The sequence below is a fragment of the Chiloscyllium punctatum genome, chromosome 11, assembly GCF_047496795.1.
Source record: "Chiloscyllium punctatum isolate Juve2018m chromosome 11, sChiPun1.3, whole genome shotgun sequence".
Lineage (NCBI taxonomy): Eukaryota > Metazoa > Chordata > Chondrichthyes > Orectolobiformes > Hemiscylliidae > Chiloscyllium > Chiloscyllium punctatum.
Window position 1 is genome coordinate 77,528,297 of NC_092749.1, and position 24,221 is coordinate 77,552,517.

Below are 24,221 nucleotides of genomic sequence, written 5' to 3' on the forward strand. Positions count from 1 at the left end.
ATTTAATTAGGACTTCACTCAAGCAGCCTTTTTAATTAAAAACCGTTGAACCAATCAAGGTAAATCTTAATCAATTCTGTCCCATCAAGCTTGGGTCGAAGGATTCTACTACAATCAGTGATAACTTGTATCAACTGCTTCTCATTGGAGGCTGGAACCAAAATCATGCTCTTAAATTGTAATGGGTTCCTAATCTAGATTCTCAGCCTGTCCAAACTTAAGGGTTGGAGTCCAGAGTGAATCTAGTCGAACAAAACCCAAAAGAACTGTGGACATTGGAATACTGAAACAAACAAATGGCTGGAAAAGCGCATCAGGTCTGACAACATCTGTGAAGAGTAATCAGACTTAATGTGTTGGGTCGAGTGACCTTTTCTCAGTACCTGGTGAGTTTTTCCGACCTTTTCAGTTTTCAAATCTTGAAAAATACTGCTTCTGCAATCACTGAAACAGCCGCACAGGCATTTGACCCCCATTAAAACCAGGTGACCATTTAACCAGACATTTTTTGACTGGCTCTGATTTGGATGAAACTTAGCAATTTATCTGAGCCAAACCACATGTAGATAGACTTTTATGGGTACGGATTCACCTGGATACCAACCGGTGAGCTCTCCTATTCAAGTCAGGCCTCAAAGGCCTCCTTTGAGATGTCCAGTTGACATACTGACAGCAACCACAATGGCTTGTCAGGCCACATCCTGAAAAGCATTTTAACCACTCAGTCAAGCTTTGGCTTTGTTTTCTGGTTTTGCTATGAGCTGGTCTAGAGTCCCTCTGCTCTTGATATGTCCTGCATGAGAATATGCAATTGCCTACACTCAAGCTCAGTCATTCTGGTGAAAGAGTCCACTTCCGCTGGGATCCCCTGTAGCTCACATTCTTCACTTGCCACATTCTCTAGTGTCAATGCCAGTTGTAGTGCTTGTTTGAAGTCCAGTTGGGTTTCAGCTAGTAGGCACTTTTGCATGGTTACTTCATTAATCCCACATAGTCTCACAGCATTTCATTCAGGATTAACCCAAAATAACATGCCTCTGCTAATTGACTTAACTTGTCAATCATCCCAATACGGATGCTCCTGCTTCTTCAACTGCCAAATAAAACCAATAGCACCTCAGAATTAGAGGAGGCTTGGTATCATAATAATTCATCAATTCTTGAAAAGTTTTAGCAGCTGGTGCCTCAGGGAAAGTTAGGCTCCTATTAATCAAAAATGCTGTGGGTCTGCAAGCAGTCAGAAGGATTACTTATTGCCTTTCATCTGCCCCCAATGTCATTTGCTTGGAAAAAAATAATGCATCCTTCCACATGCTAGGCCCTTTCTTCAACTGTAGGACCAGACAAGTTAAGGTTTCCAAATAAAGGCAAGATGCCAGAAATGCATTCCTCAGCTCAGAGTCAACTGGTGCGAGCAAATTTTCTTCAGGACTACTGTTTTCTCTCGTAGCCACTGAATTAATTCCAAGGAAGCAAGAATCCCATCACCAAATCATCCTTTATTTACACATACACACTACATGAACTGTAAATACCTTGCTCACAGCCAGTCCCTAGGATGAGGGGACTCTCTGAATCTCCTGTTTAAATCTGTCAGCCAGGCCTCCTGATTGGCTCTAGTTAATAACTGCAAGCAAGGATTTCATCATCAATGAGGTCCATCTAAGAGGCAAGGGGAGGGGGCTCTTTTGAATTATAAATTGTAAGGTCTTTAATCAAGATAAATTGAAGCCCAGGATCATAGGCCCAGCACAAAGCAGCATTGAGTGACATCACAAGAATACTGTAAGTTCATTGGTTATTAAAAGCTGCTAATATACTTTCAGGTTAAAGATAAGTGGGAGAAATATTTACAGATTAAGAACTAAAGACCAGTGACAACTCCTCTATTTAAAAAAAAACAAATTAAGAACTAAGTAAATAAAATTGAGATGCAAGACCAAATGTTAAGTTGTTCCTGCATGATGTGGGAGTTGGCGGACCCCATTATGATTCATGTAACCACGTCTGTCATAAGTGTTAGTTACTTGAGGAACATCAGCTTAGAGTTGATGAGCTGGAGTCTGAACTTCAAACACTGAGACACATTAGGAAAGGGGTGAGTTACCTGGACACTGTGTCAGGAGGCAGTCACACCTCTTAGATTAACTACTTCAAATTTGATCAGTGCTCAGGGATAAGAAAATGTGACTATGAGGAGGGCAGGTAAAGAGATCTAGGAGGTAGTGCTGCAGGAGATTCAGCCCTTGAGCTTGTCTAACATGTTTAAGTATTGCATAAACATGGATACAGAATTGGCTAACTAACAGAAAGCAAAAAGTGGGGATAAATGGGTATTTTTCTGGTTGGCGATCAGTGGCTTGTGGTGTGCCTTAGGGTTAGTGGAGCTGAGTCCACGAAAACATCAGTCACGGTCTTATTGAATTGCGGAGTAGGTTGAAGAGACCAGATGGTCTATTCCTGCTCCTATTTTTATGTTCTTATGATCTTTTTCTTGTTCCTTGTGTGGGCAACAATGGGGCTGTAGAGAGGATGAGCAACGATACAGGGAATCATTCAAGAGGGGGGAGTAAAGAGAAATGTAGTTGTAATTGGGGTGGTATAGCGAGAGGAATAGACACTGTTCTTACTGGTCAGAATCAAGAACCTTGAAGGCTATGCTGCCTGCCCAATTCAGGCTATCTCATCTGGGTTGCAGAGGAACATCAATGGGAGGGGAAAAGCCCAGTTGTTATGATCCACTTAGGCACCAGCAATATAGGTAGAAAGAGGAAGGAGATTCTGTTGCGTGGATTTCCTCCGGGTGCTCCGGTTTCCTCCCACAGTCCAAAAATGTGCAGGTTGGGTGAATTGGCCATGCTAAATTGCCCGTAGTGTTAGGTGAAGGGGTAAATGTAGGGGAATGGGTCAGGGTGGGTTGCGCTTCGGCGGGTCGGTGTGGACTTGTTGGGCCGAAGGGCCTGTTTCCACACTTTAAGTAATCTAATCTGATCTTCCAATCTAATCTAAGCAATCTAATCTAAAAATATGGGCAGCTAGGGGCTAACTTGAAAAGCAAAACCAAAAAGATAATAATCTCTGGATCACTGAGCCATGCGCTAATTGGCACAGGGTTAAAAAGATTAAAGAGGTAAACATTGGTGTGGAAGAAACATGTTCAAATTTGTGTGATATTTGCACCAGTAGTAGGATGGAGGAAGCGGTTCCCTTGGGACAGACTCTACCTGAATCATGCTGGGACCAGAGTCCTGGCAAATCGCATAACTAGGGCTGTAGATAGAACTTTAAGCTAAATAGTTGGAGTTGGGTTCAGTTGCATGGAAAATTATAAAATCAAAGATAAAGGAGAAGGTAAGATTGCAGGCATGATCATTACAAGAACATAAAAGGAAGGGATAGATTGTGCAAATGTCATATAGGGCAAAGGAACAGCAAAAGTGTTGGGAAATTGGATAATAGAGTGAATTTAAATGTATGAAGCATTTGGAATCAGGAAGATGAACGTAAGGCAGGGAAATTAATATGTTCTTACAGCCATTATGGAAACACTGTTACAAGGAGATCAAAACTAGGAGCTTATTTGAGAGGAGATAGAGAACAACAAGGGAAAGAATAGCACACAGAGTTTTAAACAATAGTCACGCTGTGGGAAAGACTATAAATCAACAAACAAAAGGAGCATGTAAAAAGAATACAGCAATAATTATAGGTGTCCTTAATCTTCAGATTCATTGGGTTAATTTAGTTGGAAATGATAATTATGACAATGAATCCATCGAGTGTGTTAGATATAGTATCCAATAGTAATATGTCATGGAGCCAACCAGGGAGCAGGTTATCTTGGATTTGTAAATGTGTAATGAGGCAGGTTTAATAAATGACCTCAGAGTAAAAAATCCCCTAGGCAACATGGGTGCTGGGGAAAAAATAAGCTGGGGGTAAAACAAAAAAAAATCCCCTAGGACAGTGATCGTAACATGATAGAATTTAATATTCAGTTTGAGGGAGAAACTTGGGTTGGAAACTATCGTGTTTAACTTAGATAAAGGAAATTACAATGAAATGGGGATAAAGTCCACTTAAGTGAACAGGGTGGATAGATTAGCAGCAATGACAATAAGCAAACAATGGAAGACATTTAAGGTAATAATTCATGACTCGCAGTAAAAATACATCTTAGTAAGAAAGGGAAAAACCAACCATGGCTAACTAAGGTACTTAAGGAGAATATGACGTTGAAAGAAAATGTGTATAAGGAGGCCAAAGTTAGGGATAAATACGGAATTGAGCAATGAAGGACCAAAAAGATATTAAAGACAAAGACAATAAATTATGAGGGCACTAGGCACTAATAAGGAATATAAAAACAAACTATAACAGCATTTTAAAAAATATAAAACGAAAGAGCTCAAAGTGAACATAGTCCCCCTAGAAAATGAATTTGTGGAACAATGAAATGCAGAGGAGTTGAACAGATCTTCTGCATCAGTCTTTACAATGGAAGATATTTCAAACATCCCATTAGTACAAAAGAATACAGAAGGATTTGAATACCATCACCATCACTTGAGAAGTAGTATTAGACAAACTAGAGGTAGGTAAGTCCTCTGGCCCTGCTAGTCTACATCCAAGGATCGTAAAGTGGAGGTAGGGCATGGTATTGGTTGCTCTCAGCAACATGGAGGTCCAGACTAACACAGCCCCTCATTTGTCAACAGGTTTGATGGTGAAATGTGAATTGGTGCATATTCAGAGGGGGTGAGGTTAGAGTGGGTGAGGGGGGGGGGGGGGGGGGGGTGGAGAAATCAAAGTGGTTGATGTCATATCAGAAGTCAGCAATAAAGAGGTCCAGGGTGGGAAAGAGGTCAGGAGGGAGTGTCCAAAAGGAGGAGGAAGGTTGGAGACAGGTAAAGGGGTCTTCGGAAGATGATTGAGAGTCTTTGTCAAAGAGGAAATCATGGTGGCGGAAGCAGTGGAAGAAGACCTCCACATCATGGTGGGCATGGAACTCGTTGGGGTCAGGGTTGAGGGGCACAAGCGTGAGCCCTTTACTAAGGATAGAATGTTTGGCCTCAGAGTTCGATGTCAGGGAGAATGGCGAAGGATCAAGGGGTAGGATTTTGGGGTGGGGATCTAGAGGAGACTCAAGGTGGAGAGGGGGGAAGGGCGATAGCATGTGATAGGTGAGGGTTAGACATGGTGCAGTGGGGGCACTTCCCACCTACATCTGGGACACAAACCATGCCTTCCATCTCTTCAGAAACTTCCAGTTCCCCAGCCCCAGTGCTTCATCGTCACTATGGACATGTAGTCCTTATAGTCCTTGGCGACCTTTAAGCGGCATTTGGATAGGTACATGGATGGGTGCTTAATCTAGGATAGAAGTTCGGCACAACATCGTGGGCCGAAGGGCCTGTTCTGTGCTGTATTGTTCTATGTTCTATGTTCTATACATGTCCATATTTAACAAATGTGTAGGCCCTCAGCTTTTTTCTCTCTAAAGGAGACCCTGCTCCTTCTAGTACCCTCCTCCGCCTTGCCAAATTAGTCGTCATCCTCAATACATGTTCCTTCGACTCTTCCAATTTCCTCGAAATCCAGGAGATGACTGTGGGCACTCGCAAGGGCCCTAGCTATGCCCGTCTCTTTGTTGGTTACGCCGAAGAGTCCATCTTCATTACATACACTGGTACTGTTCCCCAACTCTTCTGCCATTACATTGATGACTGTATCAGTGCTCATCCTGTGCCCAGGCTGAACTGAAACAGTTCAGTGACATCAGCAATAACTTCCACCCTGCCTTCAAATTCACTTGGTCTATTTTGGACATATCCCTCTTCCCTTTGACATCTCCACTTCCAGATCTGGTTGCAGTTTACATACCGACATTTACTATAAACCCACAGACTCCCATAACTACCTGAACTATACCTCCTCCCATTCCATATCCTGAAAAACTCCATCCTGTTTTCCCAATTCCTCTGCCTCCATTGCATTTGCTCTGATGAGGTAGACATTCCATTCCCAAGCATCCAAGATGTCCACCTACGTTAAACAACACCTTTCTCCCCCCTCTGTCACCCAGACAGCCCTCCACCACACCTCTTCCATTCCCTGCTCCACTGCTCAAAACCGCATCCCAACAAAAATAAAAAGACAGGGTTCCCCTTGTCCTCACCTTCCACCCCATCAGCCTCTGCAACCAATATATCATCCTCAAAAACTTACATCAACTCCAATTAGACCCCACCAACAACAACATCCTCCCCAGCCTACTGATTTCTGCTTTCTGCAAGGACCATTCCCTTTGTCACTCCTTGGATAGTGCCTCACTCCCCATCAACACTCTCCACCAGTACCTTGCCCTGCAACTGTAAAAGATTCAAAACCTGCCAGCACGCCACCTCCCTCACCTCTATCCAGAGACCCCAAACAGTCTTTCCAGGTGAAACAGAGGTTCACCTCCATCCCCTCCAACCTTGATTTACTGTATCCAATGCTCCCAATGAGGTCTTTTCTACCTCAGTGAGACCAAACATAAACCAAGGGAACATTTCACCCAGCTTCTCAGCCAGACCCGAAAGGGCTAGTCTGAACTCCTGTTCACCGCCAATTTCAATTCCCCTTTCCATTCCCTCTCGGACATGTGCATTCTTAGCCTTCTCGATTGCCACAGTGAAACAGACCACAAATTGGAGGAACAACACCTTATTTTCTGCCTGTGCAGCCTACCGCCCGAAGGACTCAACATTGGGAATGGAACGTCTTTAATTTCAAATAACCTTCCCACCCATATTCCAACTCCCTTTCCTGTCCTGCCTCCCCCCTTCCATTCCACCTACTGATCCTTCCTTCCAGATACCAAGCAAATTCCTTCCTCCCATCGACCAACCAGGTCATACCTACTATCGGTGTTCACCTATCACTACTTCATCATTCCACCCCTCTTCCCACTCAAACCACCACCTTCCCCTTTATCTGCAGCACCCCCTAACTGACCTCCATTCCTGAAGAAGGATTATACCTGTAACATTGACTTCTCCACCTCGTGATGCTACCTGGCTTGTTGTGTTCTTCTAGCCTTCTGCTTTTCCACTTTGGATTCCAGCATTCACAATTTCTTTTGTCATTAACTGAAGAGAAAAAAGAGGTCAGAGTTACAGTAGAGAGCGAGATTAAAATAGCAAGTGTCGGGAAGCTCATGGTCCCACTCTCAGAGAAAAGTGAGGTGTTCCACAAAATGACCAGCCAGACTGAATTTAATCCATCCCAGTGATCACAAAGTGCTCAGCAGATGGAGTATATAAAATTGAAAGTAGAACTAGAAAATTGCCTCTTAAACTGGATGAATTTACTGTCTGATCTATGATGGAAAAGGATAAGGCAAAGGGGTACACTTTGCCTTCTCTTGCACCTGCATAGGAAGTTGCCAGGAGTAGTTGATTGGAGGCAAATGAAGAATGGACTAGGGTATTGTGGAGGGAGTAGCCCTTTTGGAATGCTGAAAGGGGAGAAATTATATTGGGTGGTTTCATTGTACTTGGAATGATGAATATATGGGCTACTGAGATGGAAGGTGAGCCCCATCATTATTTGGAGTAGAGTTGAAAGAATGAGAGCAGTAGAGTGGGAACTGGGACAATCAAAATGAAGAGCTGAGTCAATCACGATTGAGGGATCCCAGGTACACATATTGCCAGAACTGGTATGAAGGTAGTATCACTAGAACAGATGCAATGGAAATAGACAATTTCGGGAAATGGAATTGAGTCTTTACAGGACGCAGGGATGGAGGATGTGAAGTCAAGGTTGTTGTAGGTGAAATAACTCCATCAAGATCTGTATCTGGTAATCAAGTTACCCTTTATTTACTCATCAAGGTAAAAACAATGACTGCAGATGCTGGAAACCAAATACTGGATTAGTGGTGCTGGAAGAGCACAGCAGTTCAGGCAGCATCCAAGGAGCTTCGAAATCGACGTTTCGGGCAAAAGCCCTTCATCAGGAATAAAGGCAGTGAGCCTGAAGCGTGGAGAGATAAGCTAGAGGAGGGTTGAGGTTGGGAGAAAGTAGCATAGAGTACAATGGGTGAGTGGGGGAGGGGATGAAGGTGATAGGTCAGGGAGGAGAGGGTGGAGTGGATAGGTGGAAAAGAAGAAGGGCTTATACCCGAAACGTCGATTCTCCTGTTCCTTGGATGCTGCCTGACCTGCTGCGCTTTTCCAGCAACACATTTCCAGCTCAGATATTCTGAATGGCCAGGTATGTTTTGCTCCTGCCTTGCCTAGCCGAATTTTGTGCATCACAGGACCCAATCTCTTGTTGACCATGCATATTACCCATGCAGATCCATTCCCATGGTTTTAACACCAAACTTCATCCCTGAAGTAAACTGCCTCTCCCATTTAAAGGAGTCTTATGGCTAGCAATGGCATTGCTGATGGCATTTCAACCCCTAACAACCCAGCCGCACTCACGACTGATCAAATTTAACGTAGTGTGGAGTCTTCACCCCATTAGCAATTCTGCTGGAACTGTCCCTGTAGCTGCATGAGGGTTGGTCCTATAATCAAACAGGAATTGGGACAGTTTGGTATTGAGTGAAGCTGTAAGCTGTTTCTTTCAGCCTGCCTTCAAAGTTTGGATAGTTCTTTCTGCCAGATTTCTTAAGCTCGTCAAAAATCCCGATATAGGTTCGAGCTGTTGAGTAAAATTGATAGTGTCTCAAAATTAGAAGACGCCTGGGATCGTAATGTTAGCTAAATCTGCCAACTCTTGAAAAGTTTTAGTATCTGGTACTTCCAGAAAAGTTAGGCTCCTAATAACCAAACAAGCAGTCAGGAAAATTACTGGTTGCTTTTCATCTGCCCCAATATCATTTGCCCATTTTGGACCCACTCTTTGATTGCAGGATCAAAAGAGTCAAAGCTCACAAATAGTGGCATAATGCCAGAAATATTTATCTCAATTCAAAGACAACTGTTGTGAGGGAATCTCTTCAGGGCCATGTTTGTGTCTCATCACCACTGAAATAACTCCACAAAGGCTGGTATCCCATTACCAAGTCACCTTTTATTTATACGCATGGAGTTCATGACACTGACCCAGCCAGCACAGAGCAGGCTCCTCGAGTGAATAGGAACCCTGACCCTACTTTTTTTTCCCCGTTTATAATATTTTATGAAATACACAGTTTACAAAACAATTAACATTAACAGCTGTATACAAAGAAACAGCAATTTTACAAGGGAGAGGAATGGAAAAGCCAGGCCCCAAACCCTAATGTTCAACCAGTTTTCAGGGAAATGAGGACAAACCTCAGATCCCAGTTTCAATCATTACAAACAGTAACAATGACATTTGTAGATATAAGACAGTCACATAATACTGACCCCAAGCAATCCAGCAAACTTCCCGTTCCTCCCACTTGCTGGCCACTCTAAGGCAGCCTGACCCTACACACCTTCTGGCTCTCGGTCCACCCCATGTCTCTTTCAGTTCTTGGTCTGCCTGTTCTTTTTATTCAAGACAACATTTATTATTTAATTATACAAAATATGGAAACATTTAATTAAGGAAACAGCTCATCATACAATAACTTGCCAAACAAAACAAAAATTTCCATCTATTTAATTCTCATTCATATAGCAGCATTATTTTAAACAATTGTGGTCAGTAAGGTTACATTTTTAAAAATTAGAAATCTGAAGTCACAGTACTGAAGCAGTATTTGGGATTCAGGAACAGATATATACTCTCCTGTTTTTTTTGTAGAGTCCTTGTCACTGATTCAGCTACCTCAGAGCCAGCTCTCAGAGTGAACAAAATCTCTGACACTTTTGTTCTTTTGTTTTCCTTTTCGCACTGATCCAGCTCCCTCAGAGGCAGCTCTTAGAGTGAACAGAACATCTGACACTCCTGTTACTCTCCTGTTTTTTTTAGAAGGGGGGAAAACACCTGAGTGGGCAGTGACAAGCAGTGGTCCTTCACATCAAAGGGCAATGCTGTGTGATCAAAAAAGGTGAAGGGGAGGGTAGGGAATCCCTTGTTTCTTTTTTTTCTCTTTTTTTTCTCTTTTTTTTCTTCTTTTTTTTTCTTTTTTATCTTTCTTTTATTTTTTAAAATTTTTTTTTACCCCCACACTACCGCCTAACTGCGATAGTGCTTATTTTTCCCCAGCACCCATGGTGTGTGTGTGCAGGTGTGAGAACTCTCCTGTTTATTTTTTTTTCTTTTTCAAGCTATACTTGTTTTTTTTTCTTTTTTTTTTACTGAGCCAATTCTCCACACAATGGGGGGAAAACACCCGAGTGGTCAGTGACAAGCACTGCCCTTCACATCAAAGGGCAATGCTGTGTGATCGACACTCACTCCTGTTTATATTTTTTTTTCTTTTCTCTTAACCCCCACACTACCGCCTAAGTGCGGTAGTGCTTATTTTTCCCCAGCACCCATGGTGTGTGTGTGCAGGTGTGAGAACTCTCCTGTTTAATTTTTTTTTTTTTTTTTAACAATCCCCTAATGAGAACTGAGTTACACCTGAAACACATTATGTGCATCAGGAGTTTAACAATCAGTCCTCACTAAAAGGAATGCCAGTTAACAAACTGGCTAAATGATTCAGCCAGTTCAGGAATCAGGTTTTCCCTCACACCAACAGTAACATACTGACTGTAGCACCAGCCAGCACAGAGTCAGTCCCCTAAACTGAGGGGGGCTCTGAATCTCCCTGTTTATTTTTTTTTTTTTTTTTTCTTTCTTTTTTTTAATTAACCCCCACACTACCGCCTAAGTGCGGTAGTGCTTATTTTTTTCCCCAGCACCCATGGTGTGTGTGTGCAGGTGTGAGAACTCTCCTGTTTATTTTTTTTTCTTTTTCAAGCTATACTTGTTTTTTTTTCTTTTTTTTTTACTGAGCCAATTCTCCACACAATGGGGGGAAAACACCCGAGTGGTCAGTGACAAGCACTGCCCTTCACATCAAAGGGCAATGCTGTGTGATCGACACTCACTCCTGTTTATATTTTTTTTTCTTTTCTCTTAACCCCCACACTACCGCCTAAGTGCGGTAGTGCTTATTTTTCCCCAGCACCCATGGTGTGTGTGTGCAGGTGTGAGAACTCTCCTGTTTATATCTGTCATCCAGGGTTCCCTGATTGGACCATCTTAACAGCCCCCAATCAGAAAATTCATATTCTGTGATCTCCACCTGGCTGATCTCCTTCCAATCACTACAGTAGGAATCAGTGATAGTATAGAATTAAATATATTGCCACATAAAAGAATTAGTAGTTTTAATTAATAGTTTATTACACCTAAGTGGGATTACGCCTCACTGGAGTAGTGTGTTGGAAATGAAGCAATACTATTCTCAGAGTCAATTATTTTAAAAAATTGCAGAATTCTTCAATGTCCTTGGCTTTCAGACTCAGGTTGACAGAAAGCATAGACCAGATTACTAAACAAGAATTACAAATTATTATAAATAAATAAACACTGGCTACGGGCAAACTATTATGATCGATTGGCATAAAACTCTCCTCATTAAAACTCAAACTCCCTTTATAAATTCCCCCTTATAAACTCCCCCTTACACACTGAAACCAACACAGACAGAAGAAAATGCATGGCGTTATAGGTGGAAAGAAATATTAGGAAAGTAATTCAGTGGTTCCTGTTCACAGGATCTGCTGAGTGATTCTTCTACTATTCACAACACAGTTTTTTGGTCTTCATTTTCCAGATGTTTTACTGAGTTACAGGAGACACAGGATGTCTGGTTAACTCTTATAAAAAGTCTCTGACTTGTTAACTAAAAGTAAAACCTTGCAGCAACTGCTGAGGGAATTTATTTCCCCTTCAGACATAAAACAGATTTTGCTCCAGAGAGAGCTTCTGAACTGATAGAAATCTGATGGCTTCTCATCATCTTGTTCACAGGCACAAGCTGATCAACTAATTGGGAACCAATACACAGCTGTTAGCAGGCAGAAGGCCCTTGTCATCAATAACTGATCACTTGTCCACAAAACAATCAGCTCCTTGTTGCCAGCAGAACCTCCAGTTGTATAAACCCTTGACTACAGCTTGCCTGCACCTTCATCGACTACTGCTAGAACCAGCAGCTGTGCAAACAGTACTTACAATGAATGTCAGGTTACTTGCTTTCAAATCATGGAAAAATCATTCAGCAATCCTCGGTTTTTAAAACAGCTCTTTTCCTATTCAGTCCACAATAAAAAAATAGAAAAATGAAAAGCATAGACTTTACAACTGCAATTCATTTAATTTCATTTCAATACTGTACATAGGTTGAGCAAAGATTTATTTTCTATAATGTAGGAATAGATTTGTTTCCAGAATTAAATTATGAAATTTGAATTTACCTTTGGCTTTGTCAGCTTTATTTCCCGGAGAATCAGAATAACACAGTTCTACCACATTAGATGGCTAATTTTAGGCAAATATTTCAAGTTGTGCTAACTATTTGTAATGAGTTTAACTGCATTGTTTGACTTGAAAGTGTGGAAACAGCTTATCTGTGGGAGTTGCTAAATGTCTTTGAATTACTGTTAAATCAGATCTTTGAATAATTATTGCAATAACAAAATGAACCAGTGAAAAGCAATCCTTTAGCTGCAGTCAACTGAATTGCACACATGGGATAGGAAAGAATGTTTCTTCTAAAATACTGTATATTTTTCTGATTCAAAGTTCAATAGCCTAACAGGATCAAAACTGTTGATCACTAAAGATTACCAAACAGAAGCTGCAAAAAATTGGGTGCAGTGCTGGAGTTATAGGTTTCCAAACCCTTGGAGTATTGGCCACTCCTACTCAGAGATTCCTTTCAGTCCATTAAATTAGATCATGGCTAATCATCTACCTCAATGTCACTTTCATACACTATCTTCATATTACTCTCCAGAAACCTAATGATTTATATCATGAACCTACTCATAGTTAAACTTCCAAAGCCTCTAGGGTAGAGAATTCGTGCCTATACTTATCATCCAGAAATGTGGCTGAGATTTTGCAGGAGTTGTTGGTAATGTTTGATGTACTGTGGACAACAGATTGTCTGTGTCTCACTGTATGTCTGTCCTTCAATGTGCAGAAAGAGAAAAATACTTTTTCTTTCAATTACTCGTTGCGATGTCCCAAAAATAGAAATAGTGGTTAACAGTCCTGTGCAGTCACATGACTGTGCTTATTGTGAAACAAAGCTAAGCTTGGAAACTTAAATTGCATAACAAACAGGAAAGGCAAATAATGTTTGCAGTTTTTGTAAAGTTGTTTTGTAGCTACTGAATTTTGTAAAATATTGACTTCAATATTTTACTAATTATCAATGTTATGCAGAGAAAGGAGAAGTGAAACGTTGGCAAGTTTTTCTCAAGGGTACATGTTGTTCTGAGTGAAAATGGAAAAGGAAACCAGAGGTAAGATGGCACACATGATTGGTTTTTCTATGAAATTAAACCAGATAGTCACTGTGGCTTGGCACAAGTTTTGAAACATTTCCTGTGTCTTTCACCATGCTCAAACTTGTACAGTTTTAGTTTGAAAAGATGCATTGCAGTTGAAAATTGGTTAACAAAAACCTTTGCTTTGTTGCAGAACTGATAATAAGAATCATAGGTTGTACAATCATAGATATTTTTTCCCATAAGAAACAATTTTTAATTTGTCTGTGGATTCAATTTCCAATTTGTATAAGTGCAGTAAACATTTCCAGCTCTTTTTGCCTAGACTCGTAATCATGGAGTATAGAAAAAGCCCTTCAGTCTATCACATCTGAACTGCCAAAAGAATCATGACCTAAATTAAACCCTCTTTCCTGCACTAGGACCACAGCACTGAATATTATGGCTCTTCACGACTTCACTGAAGTACTTTTTATGGTTGTGAGGTTCCCACCTTAACTATTCTCATAGACACACAACACCGCCCGGATGAAAAGACATCTACCTCAAATTCCCTCTAAAACCTCCTTCTCTCACTTTAAAATTTTTCCCCTTTATTATTGGCCCTTTGACTAAGGGCCAATGGCTTTCTATTGTTATGAAGTTGAAGGCGTATATTATACCTTTAAGAGAGTATGAAGGCTGTTTTGACAGTGAGATTTAACGGATAAAGTATAGATATGATTGAATTATACTAATGTTATATGTATGTGTATTTCATTGTAATGGAGTTAAGAATTAGAAAAGAAAAGAAGCCACCTTTTCATTGTGTTAGTTCTTTGTTCCTTAAGAGGGGAGGTATTACAAAATTGAAGGCGTGTTCTCTACCTTTAAGAGAGAGTGAAAGATGTTTTAGCAGTGAGAATTCGCAGGCAACTGTCATGTAACTGACTAGCAGTCTCGGAGTATACTGTAAAATTGAAAATATGTAACATTTGGCTGTAAACTAGACACTTCAGCTTTTTTGACTATCAAAGCCAAAGATCCTGAAATCTCCCTGGCTTCCCAGAAAATCCTAGGACAAATCCATCTGGCCCAGTGGACTTACCTATTTTCACACTTTCCAGAATTGCTAACACCTCCTCCTTGTGAACCTCAATCTCATCTAGTCTAGTAGCCTGTATCTCAATATTTTCCTTGACAACATTGTCCTTTTCCAGTGTGAATACTGACAAAAAAAATATTCAATTAGCGCTTCCCCTATGTTCTTGGACTCCATGCACAAATTCCCACTACTATCCTTGATTGGCTCTAATCTTACTCCAGTCATTCTTTTATTGCTGATACATCTATAGAAGGCTTTAGTGTTTTCCTTGATTGTATCTGCCAATGACTTCTCATGTTCCCTCCTGGCTCTTCTTAGCTCTCTCTTTATGACTTTCCTGGCTAACCTGTAACTCTTAACATGTTCCCTCCTGGCTCTTCTTAGCTCTCTCTTTATGACTTTCCTGGCTAACCTGTAACTCTTAAGTACCCTAACTCAGCCTTCACATCTCATCGTAATATAAGCCTCCTTCTTCCTCTTGACAAGAGACTCAACTTCTTTAGTAAACCATAGCTGCCTCGCTTGACAACTTCCTCCCTGCCTGACAGGCACATACTTATCAAGGACATGAATAAGCTCCACATTTCAAATGTGCCCAACCCCTGCAGTTTCTTTCCCCATCCTATGCATCCTAAATCTTGCCTAATCACATTATAATTGCCTTTCCCCCAGCAATATCTCTTGTTCTGTGGCATATACCTATCTCTTTCCATCACTAAAGTAAACATAACTGAATTGTGGTCACTATCATCAAAGTGCTCAGCTACCTCAAAATCTATCACCTGGTTAGGTTCATTACCCAATACCAAATCCAATGTGGCCTCGTCCCTTGTTGGCTCATCTACGTACTGTGTCAGGAAGCCCTCACATACACATTGGACAAAAACTGACCCATCTAAAGTACTCAAACTCTAGTATTTCCAGTCAATATTTAGAAAGTTAAAGTCTCTCAAACTGTTTCTCTCGCTCCCGTTACTCTTGCTCCTATCCAGAATTAGCTTTGCTATCCTTTCCTCTATATCTCTGGAACTATTTGGAGGCCGATAGAAAACTCCCAACAGGGTGACATCTCTTTCTGTTTCTAACCTCAGTCCATACTGTCACAGTAGACAAGTCCTCAAAAGTCCTTTCTGCCACCGTAATACTGTCCTTGACTAACAATGCTACACCTCACCCTCTTTAACAATCTTCTCTGTTCTTACTGAAACATTTAAATCCCAGAACTTGCAACAATCATTCCTGTCCCTTCTCTATCCATTTCTCCGAAATGGCCACAGCATTGAAGTCCCAGGTACCAACCCATACTGCAAGTTCACCCACCTTATTCTGGATGCTCCTGGTGTTGGAGTAGACACACTTCAAGCCACTTTCTTGCTTGCCAGTGAACTCTTACAACCTTGAAACCTTATATTTAACCCTACTACTCTCAACCTCCTGGACATTGGAACTAAAATTTAATTTCCCAGCCCCCTGCTGAATTAGTTTAAACCTCTCAAAGAGCATTAACCTCCCAGGATATTGGTACCCCGCTCTTGTTTGTAGAGGTCCTATCTACCCCAGAATGATCCCCACTTATCCAGGTATTGAAACCCTCCTTCCTGCACCATCCCTGAGGGTAGAGCCGATCAGTGCTAGGCAGCGGAAGTCGGGAATGTCCTTAATGAATACTTTGCTTCATTATTCACTACTGAGAGGGACTTTGACTTTTCTGAGGATGGTGTGAAACAGACTGTTATGCTAGAATAGGTTGCTGTTTGGAAGGAGGATGTGCTGAAACTTTTGAATATCATAAGGAAAGATAAATGCCCTGGGCTAGATGGGATATACCCTCAGTTATTTCAGGAAGCGAGGGAAGAGATTACTGTACCTTTTGTGGTGATTTTTGTGCCCTCACTGTCCACTGGAGTAGTGCCAGATGATTGATTTAGATTTAGATTCTGTACAGTATGAAAACAGGCCCTTTGGCCCAACAAGTCCACACCGACACTCTGAAGAGTAACCCACCCAGACCCATTCCCTTACCCTGCATTAACCCCTGACTAATGCATTAACACTATGGGCAATTTAGCAAGGCCAATCCAACTAACCTGCACATCTTTAGACCGTGGGAGGAAACTGGAGTACCCGGAGTAAACCTACACAGACACAGGGAGAATGTGCAAACCCCACACAGACAGTCGCCCAAAGCTGGAATCGAACCTGGGTTCCAGGCAATGTGATGCAGCAGTGCTAACCACTGAGCCACTGTGCTTATTGGAGAGTGGCAAATGTTATTCCCTTGTTCAAGAAAGGGAATATGAATAATCCTGGCAATTACCTACCAGTTCGTGTTACGTCAGTGGTGAGCAAAGTATTAGAGAGGATTCTGAGAGACAGGATTTATGATTAGTTGGAAAACTTTAGTTTGATTAGAGGGGCTTTGTGAGGGGCATGTGATGCCTTAGAAACCTTATTGAATTCTTTGAGGATGTGACAAAACACACTGATGAAGGTAGAGCCATGGATGTGGTGTACATGGATTTAGCAAGGCGTTTGATAAGATTCCCTATGATAGGCTTATTCAGAGGAGGTAAGGAGGCATGGGATACAAGAAAATCTGTCTGTCTGGATACAAAATTGGCTGGTCCATAGAAGACCAGAGGGTGGTGATAAATGGAAAGTATTCAGCCTGGAGTTCAGTGACTAATGGTGTTCTGCAGAGATCATTCTGAGACCTCTGCTTTTTGCAATTTTTATAAATGACTTGGATGAGGAAGTGGAATGGTAGGTTAGTAACAACATGAATGTTGGTGGAGTTGTGAAAAGTATGGAGGGCTGTTGTAGGTTGCAATGAGACATTGACAGAATGCAGAACTGGGCTGAGAAGTGGCAGATAGAGTTCAACCTGGAAAAGTGTGAAGTCATTCACTTTGGAAAGTCGAATTTGAATGCAGAATACAGGAGTAAAGGCAGGATTCTTGGCAGTGTGGAGGAACAGAGAGATCTTGGGGTCCATGTCCATACATCAAGACATAATTAAGGAAAAAAAAATTAAGACAAAGAACACTTTAGTTCAATCCCTGGCTCCTGGGTTTGGGTAAAGTCAGTACCACTGCAAGACCACCATGTCAAGCGGCTAGGATACTGGGCTGCAAGACTCCAAAGAAGCAGCCCCAAGGACCAATCTCATCAACTATCCTGGTAAGGAAAATGTCGCAAAAGCTGCCCAAATGATTCCCGGGCCATTGAATGCTGGGCTGAAAGCACCTCAATGCCAAAGCGGCCGCCAACCTCCACCAATGTAGAAGCTGGTTCTGGGTCCCCATGCTCACTCCTCTGCCTGCCGCCTCTTCAATTTTAGTTCCAAAGTCCTGCTCCAGTCTCACCAGCTGCCTCATCACTGTCCTCCAGATCCCATTCCAGGCTCATCATCTGTCGTCAACTGTCAGAGTCTCACTCAGGACTCACCAGCCACGATCATGTTCCGGACCTCAATGAAGATGCCTTGGGGCTCAATGGTTAGCACTGTGGCCTCACAGCGCCAGGGGCTCAGGTTTGATTCCAGTCTCAGGTGACTGTCTGTGTGGAGTTTGCACATTCTCCATGTGTCTGCGTGGGTTTCCTCCAGATGCTCCACTTCCTTCCCACAGTCCAAAGACGTGCGGATTAGGTGGATTGGCCATTCTAAATTACCCATAGGGATGTGTAAGTTAGGTGCATTAGGCAGAGGAAATATCGAGTAATAGGGCAGGGGAATGGGTCTGGCTGGGTTACTGTTTGCAGGATTGGTGTGGACTTGTTGAGCCAAATGGCCTGTTTCCACACTATAAGGATTCTATGATACCAGCTGCTGTCAAAATAAGAATAAAAAGAGGAAAAAAAAATTTAAAAAGACAATTTAACAAAAAAAAAAGAGTGGATGAGCCCTGGATACAAGAGCCCAAACACTGCCTCGTCCACCATCACCATGACAGTCCACATGTGAGAAAGAGAAAGAGCGTGGGAAAGAGAATGAAAAATAGCAATGTGTGTAATGAGTGAGATAGAGGGATCATGTTGCGGAAATGAGAGAGGAGTGTGGGTGAGGGAGTAGGGGGAACATACGTGAGGGAGTGAGTCAGTGAGAGAGCATGAGTGTGTGTGAAGGATGTACACGAATACATAGGGGAGTGAAAGACAGGGCGGAGTTGAGAGGGAGGGCGAGCATGTGTGAGGGAATCAATTTCGAAATTCACATTTAGTATTGTGCAAGACAATATATTCTGAATTGTGCTCAGGTTCTTTTAGTGAAAAGAATTGAAATGTGGCCTCTCACACAAAATCCTGAGTCACATGGCTAGATTGGGAAGCTGTGCTGTCCTCCTGAGTGAAGGTTGAGGATACTTTATACAGATGTTCAAAATCATGAGGAATTTGAACAGAATAAGTAAAGGTTAAAGAGCTAGGATCTAGAAGGTGCTACCTGAGATTACAAAGTTAATTCTTGTTTTCAAAACAGAATAGGGTGGCACAGTAGTTCAGTGGTTAGCACTGCTGCCTCACAGTGCCAGGGACCTAGTTTTGATTCCCCCCTTGGTTGACTGTGTGGAATTGCACAAACTTTCTGTGTCTGCGTGGGTTTCCTATGGGTGTTTCGGTTTCTCCCAAAGTCAAACGATGTGCAAGTTAGGTGGATTGACCATTTCTAAATTGGCTACAGTGCCCAGGGATATACAGGCTAGGTGGATAAGCCATGGGAAATACAGGGATGAGGTGGATCTGGGTGGGATACTCTTTGGAGGATCACAGTGGTCATGATGGGCAGAATGACTTGCTTCCACACACAGGGATTCTTTGAAATGGATGATTTTCTGAAAATAAATTATTATAGGACTATTAAGGAAAAGGGGAGAGATGTTAGCTGAGTAATTATTGCAGAGAACTGCATGGACATGAGGAGCCAAGTGTATGCACTGCCCTGCACTTCTGTGCTATAAACATTCTATGATGCTAACCCATTTAACTCAGGGTTCTCCCTGCCACCAGTCCCATGAAATTTTCATTCCATTTATCTTGGTTAAATTTGCAAACTAATTGTCAATGGTGATCTGGTTGATAACATTTGTTTCAAGTTTAAGGCAATTACTTAGGTATTGAGGTAAAATCTTGCCAAATTTGGTCTACAAATTACAGTTGTATGTCGATGAGAGATTAAAAAGCGAATTAAATGACAAGACTGCTGACAAGACTGCACCTGCATCAGTGATGTGATAAATCTTCAGTATTTGATAAATATTCAGGTTTCAGTTGTATTTATTTGTTTGCTGTAGTTTCCTATATATCTGAAATACGTTTCAGCTCAGTATGTTCAAAGGAGTTATGAGAGGATATTATTTTTCAAGACTCCTACAGCTGGCTGTGGGGTTCAGTATCTTGGTAATAGTGAAAGTCAAATGTGCCAATTTTATTGAGGTCAGTTTCATTTAATTTCTTTTATGTAACATCTGCACGTACAGGTGGTGTTTCACTGATTTTCTTCTTAAAGTATGCTCAAAACACTCTCTTCATGATATATATTTATCAGTTATATTTTGAGCAGAATGCACTGGTAGTAAGAGAATCTGCATTTAAAGCAATGTGATTTCAAGATGACTCAGCTCTATAGATAACATGTTTCATGGGCAACTTTACTCTTGTACCTAGATCTTCCAAGTGTTCCTATGCATGATCACTGGGTACAAATTACTTGGTGTAAAAAGAGATACATGGGTAGGCTCTTTAGAAAATATTCAGTTTACAGAAAATTAAAGGCATATTCTGGTTTACTTCATTTTACAATTGATAAATGCTTCCTCTAAAGGGTTGACATAAGGAGGTAAGATGTGTTGGATAGGCTAAATGATATTAAGGTGGACAAATCCCTAGGACCAGATGGGATCTATCCCAGGTTGCTGAGGGAGGTGAGAAAGGAAATAGCTGGGACCCTGATGGATATCTTTGTAGCAACCTTTAACACAGATGAGGGGCCGGTGGGCTGGAGGGTTGCTCGTGTTGTCCCCCTGTACATGAAGGGTGGTAGGGATATTCCGGGTTACTGCTTAAAAATGTGTTGCTGGAAAAACACAACAGATCAGGCAGCATCAAAGGAACAGGAGAATCGACATTTCGGGCATAAGCCCTTCTCCTGTTCCTTTGATGCTGCCTGATCTGCTGCGCTTTTCCAGCAGCACATTTTTAAGTTCTGATCTCCAGCATCTGCAGTCCTCACTTTCTCCTATTCCGGGTAACTACAGACCAGTGAGCTTGACGTCAGTGGTGGAAAAGTTGCTGGAGAAGGTACTGAGGGATGAAATCTATTCATATTTGGAAAAGAATGGGCTAATCAGTAACAGGCAACATGGTTTTGTGTGGGGTAGATCGTGCTTTAGCAACTTAATAGAGTTCTTTGAGGAAGTGACCAAGTTGATAGATTAAGGAAGGGATGTATGTACTGTAGATGTCATATACATGGACTTTAGTAAGGTGTTTGATAAGGTTTCCCAGGGTAAGCTAATGGAGCAAGTTAAGTCATATGGTGTGCACAATGTTCTAGCTAGGTGGATAAAGAACTGGTTGAGCAACAGGAGACAGAGAGTGATAGTTGAAGGGAGTTTCTCAAAATGGAGAAAGGTGACCAGTGGTGTTCCACAGAGATCAGTGCTGGAGCCAGTGTTGTTTGTAATATACATAACTGATCTGCAAACAACATTGTGTCAGCCCAAAAGCAACAAGTATTTCCTTGACAGCTTTTTCGATTACTGGGTGTCTAACATTCATTGAGACACCAGATATTAAAACCTTTCAAGAACTGGCAGACATAGTTAGGGAATAGTATGACCTCAATCCTACTCTAATACTGAAACACGATTACTTTTACTTGGCAATTTGAGAACTAGGGGAATCCGAATCAGGATTTTTTGACTTGGTTAAGATAAGTGGCAGAAGCCGATGACTTTGGTTTAACTCTTAATGAGATGCCCAGAGACCGTTTGGTATATGGGATTAATGATGTAACTATGCAAAAACACCTGCCAAAAGAAGCCCAAGTGGACTTCAAACAGGTGCTGTAGCTGGCTTTATCATTGGGAAATGCAGTAAATGGAGCTTACCAGTTGCAGGGTATTCCTGTGGAATTGGACCCCGTCTCCAGTCAGACTGAGCTTGAAGAATGCCACTTGAGCACAGGCAATTGCAATGTCTCAATCAGGACATCTCTTGATCAAAGAAACTCAAGGTCAGACCACAGCAAAATCCCAAATGAAGCTAAACCACAGATTCAATCAATAAGCACATCGACCTGGACCCAATATACCGGCCACTGCAGCAGACAGCTGGAACTGAGAACCAGAAGTGGCGGATACAAATCACTATAAATATCGGAGGAAACATCACAGAAGCGCTTCACAGGAGGCTCCCAAGCACTGACGATGTCACCTAGACAGGGGATGAAACTTCTGCAACACAAATTCCCAGCTCAGCGAACAGAACCACAACAACGAGCACCCGAGCTACAAATCTTCTCCCAAACTCAGCCAAATGGTTAGAATTTTCTTCAGGATCCTGGACAACAAGCCATTGTTGTTGCTGCCAGTATGCAGACTTGAGACAGAAAAAGTGCCCTACTAGACCTAAACTGAGTAAGATAACTCATAGGCATGTCCAGGAGGGTATCCAGGAGAGTTTATCCTCAGGAAAGTACACCTGCATCTGGTTTGGAACAGTTAAGTTGCTTAGCAACATCCAAATCAGAACCAATCAAAATAAACATCTGGTTAAATGGTCATCTGGTTCTAATGGTGATTGATATTGGCGTGGCCATATCAGTGATCGCAGAACCAGTTTTCAACAAAATTTGCTCTGGAAACCAGCCTTTAGGTTTGTGCAAGACCTACGTTAGGCTGAGAACCTATACCATGGGACTTTTACAGATTAAGGGTACATTTTTGATTCCGGTCGCTTATAAAAAGCAACTGCCTCAGTTAACAGTGATTTATAGTAAAATGCTTGAGCACAAGCTTGCTGGGGTGAAATTGTTGTAAGAGATTCACCTACACTGAGTCAACATTTTTGATTAGAAAACGGTTGCCTAAGTCCTAATTAAATACTCAGAAGTCTTCCAGGAAGGCCTAGGGACTATTAGAGAAGCCAAGGCCACCTTGGACAAGGAAGCAATTCCATGATTTTGCAAGTCCTGCCTAGTACCATTTGCTTTATGGGCAAAAGTAGAGGCGGAAATCAGAAGGCCAAAAAGTGAAGGAATCATCAAATTTACGGAATGGAATGCATCCGGTTGGATCGATTTTGGGTCAGCTCGCCTTTGTAGGGATTTTAAGCAAATAGTAAAATCATTTTTGAGCTGGATAAATAGCCAATTCTTTGGACAGAGGGCTTATACACAAAGTTGGCAGGGGAGCTGTTCTGCACAAAACTGGACATGAGCCACATTTACTTGCAATTACACTTAGACAAGGATTTCCAGAAGTATGCTACAATTAATTCACATAAGGGCTTGTTTCAATATACAAGACTGCCATCTGGGGTATCATCAGACTGTTCAATTTTTCAGTGGATGACAGTTTACAAGGCCAACCTCAGGTCACCATTTACATAGATGACATTTTCGTAACAGGGAAAACTAATAAGGAACACTTGGAGATCTTAGATATAATCCTAAGGCATTTTTCCAAGGTGAGCATACACCTGAGAAGGGCAAAATGTGTCCTCTAGGCACCCCAAGTGACAAAATTGGGGTACAGAGTTGACAACACCAGGTCACACCTACTGGAAGATAAAGGGAGGGCGATCAAAGGGGCTCCAACTTCCACATGAAAAGGAGCTTAGATCAATTTTTTTGGATGGTAAATTATTACAGAAAGTTCATACATAACCTGGCATCTATCCTGGCACTTTTGCATCAAGTCCTAAAAAGTGTCAGCCTTGGAAATGATCGCATAGACAAACTCTTCCTTTAAGTGAAGTAAACAAATCACTATCATCTTCTAAAGTGTTAGCACACTGTGACCCCAAGAAAGATCTGGTATTGACATGCAATGCCTCCCTGTACAGCATCGGGGTGATATTAGCTCATAGGTGGCACAAAGGAGAGTAATGCCCAATAGCATATCGATCCAGGGCTTTGGCTAATAGAATATGAAACATAGAACATTACAGCACAATACAGGTTCTTCACCCATTGATGTTGTGCCAACCTGTGGAACCAATCTGAAGCCCACTACACTATTCCATTTTCATCCATAATGCCCTTTCATTCATTTAAAAGCCCTTAAGGTTGGTGAGTCTACTACTGTTGTAGGCAGGTTGTAGGCAGGTTGTTCCATGTCCCTACTACTTTCTGACTAAAGAAACTACCTCTGACATTTGTCCTATATCTATCATCCCTCAATATAAAGCTATGTATCCTTGTACTGGCCATCACCATTCCAGGAAAAAGGCTCTCACCGTCCACCCTATCTAACCCTATGATTATCGTACAGGTCTCAATTAAGTCACCTCTCAACCTTCTTCTCTCTAACAAAAACAGCCTCAAGTCCCTCAGCTTTTCCTCATAAGACCTTCCCTCCATACCAGGCAACATCTCCTCTGAACCCTTTCCAAAGCTTCCATCCTTCCTATAATGTGGTCACCAGAACTATACAGAATACTCCAGGTGCGGCTGCACCAGAGTTTTGTACAGCTGCAACATGACCTCAGCG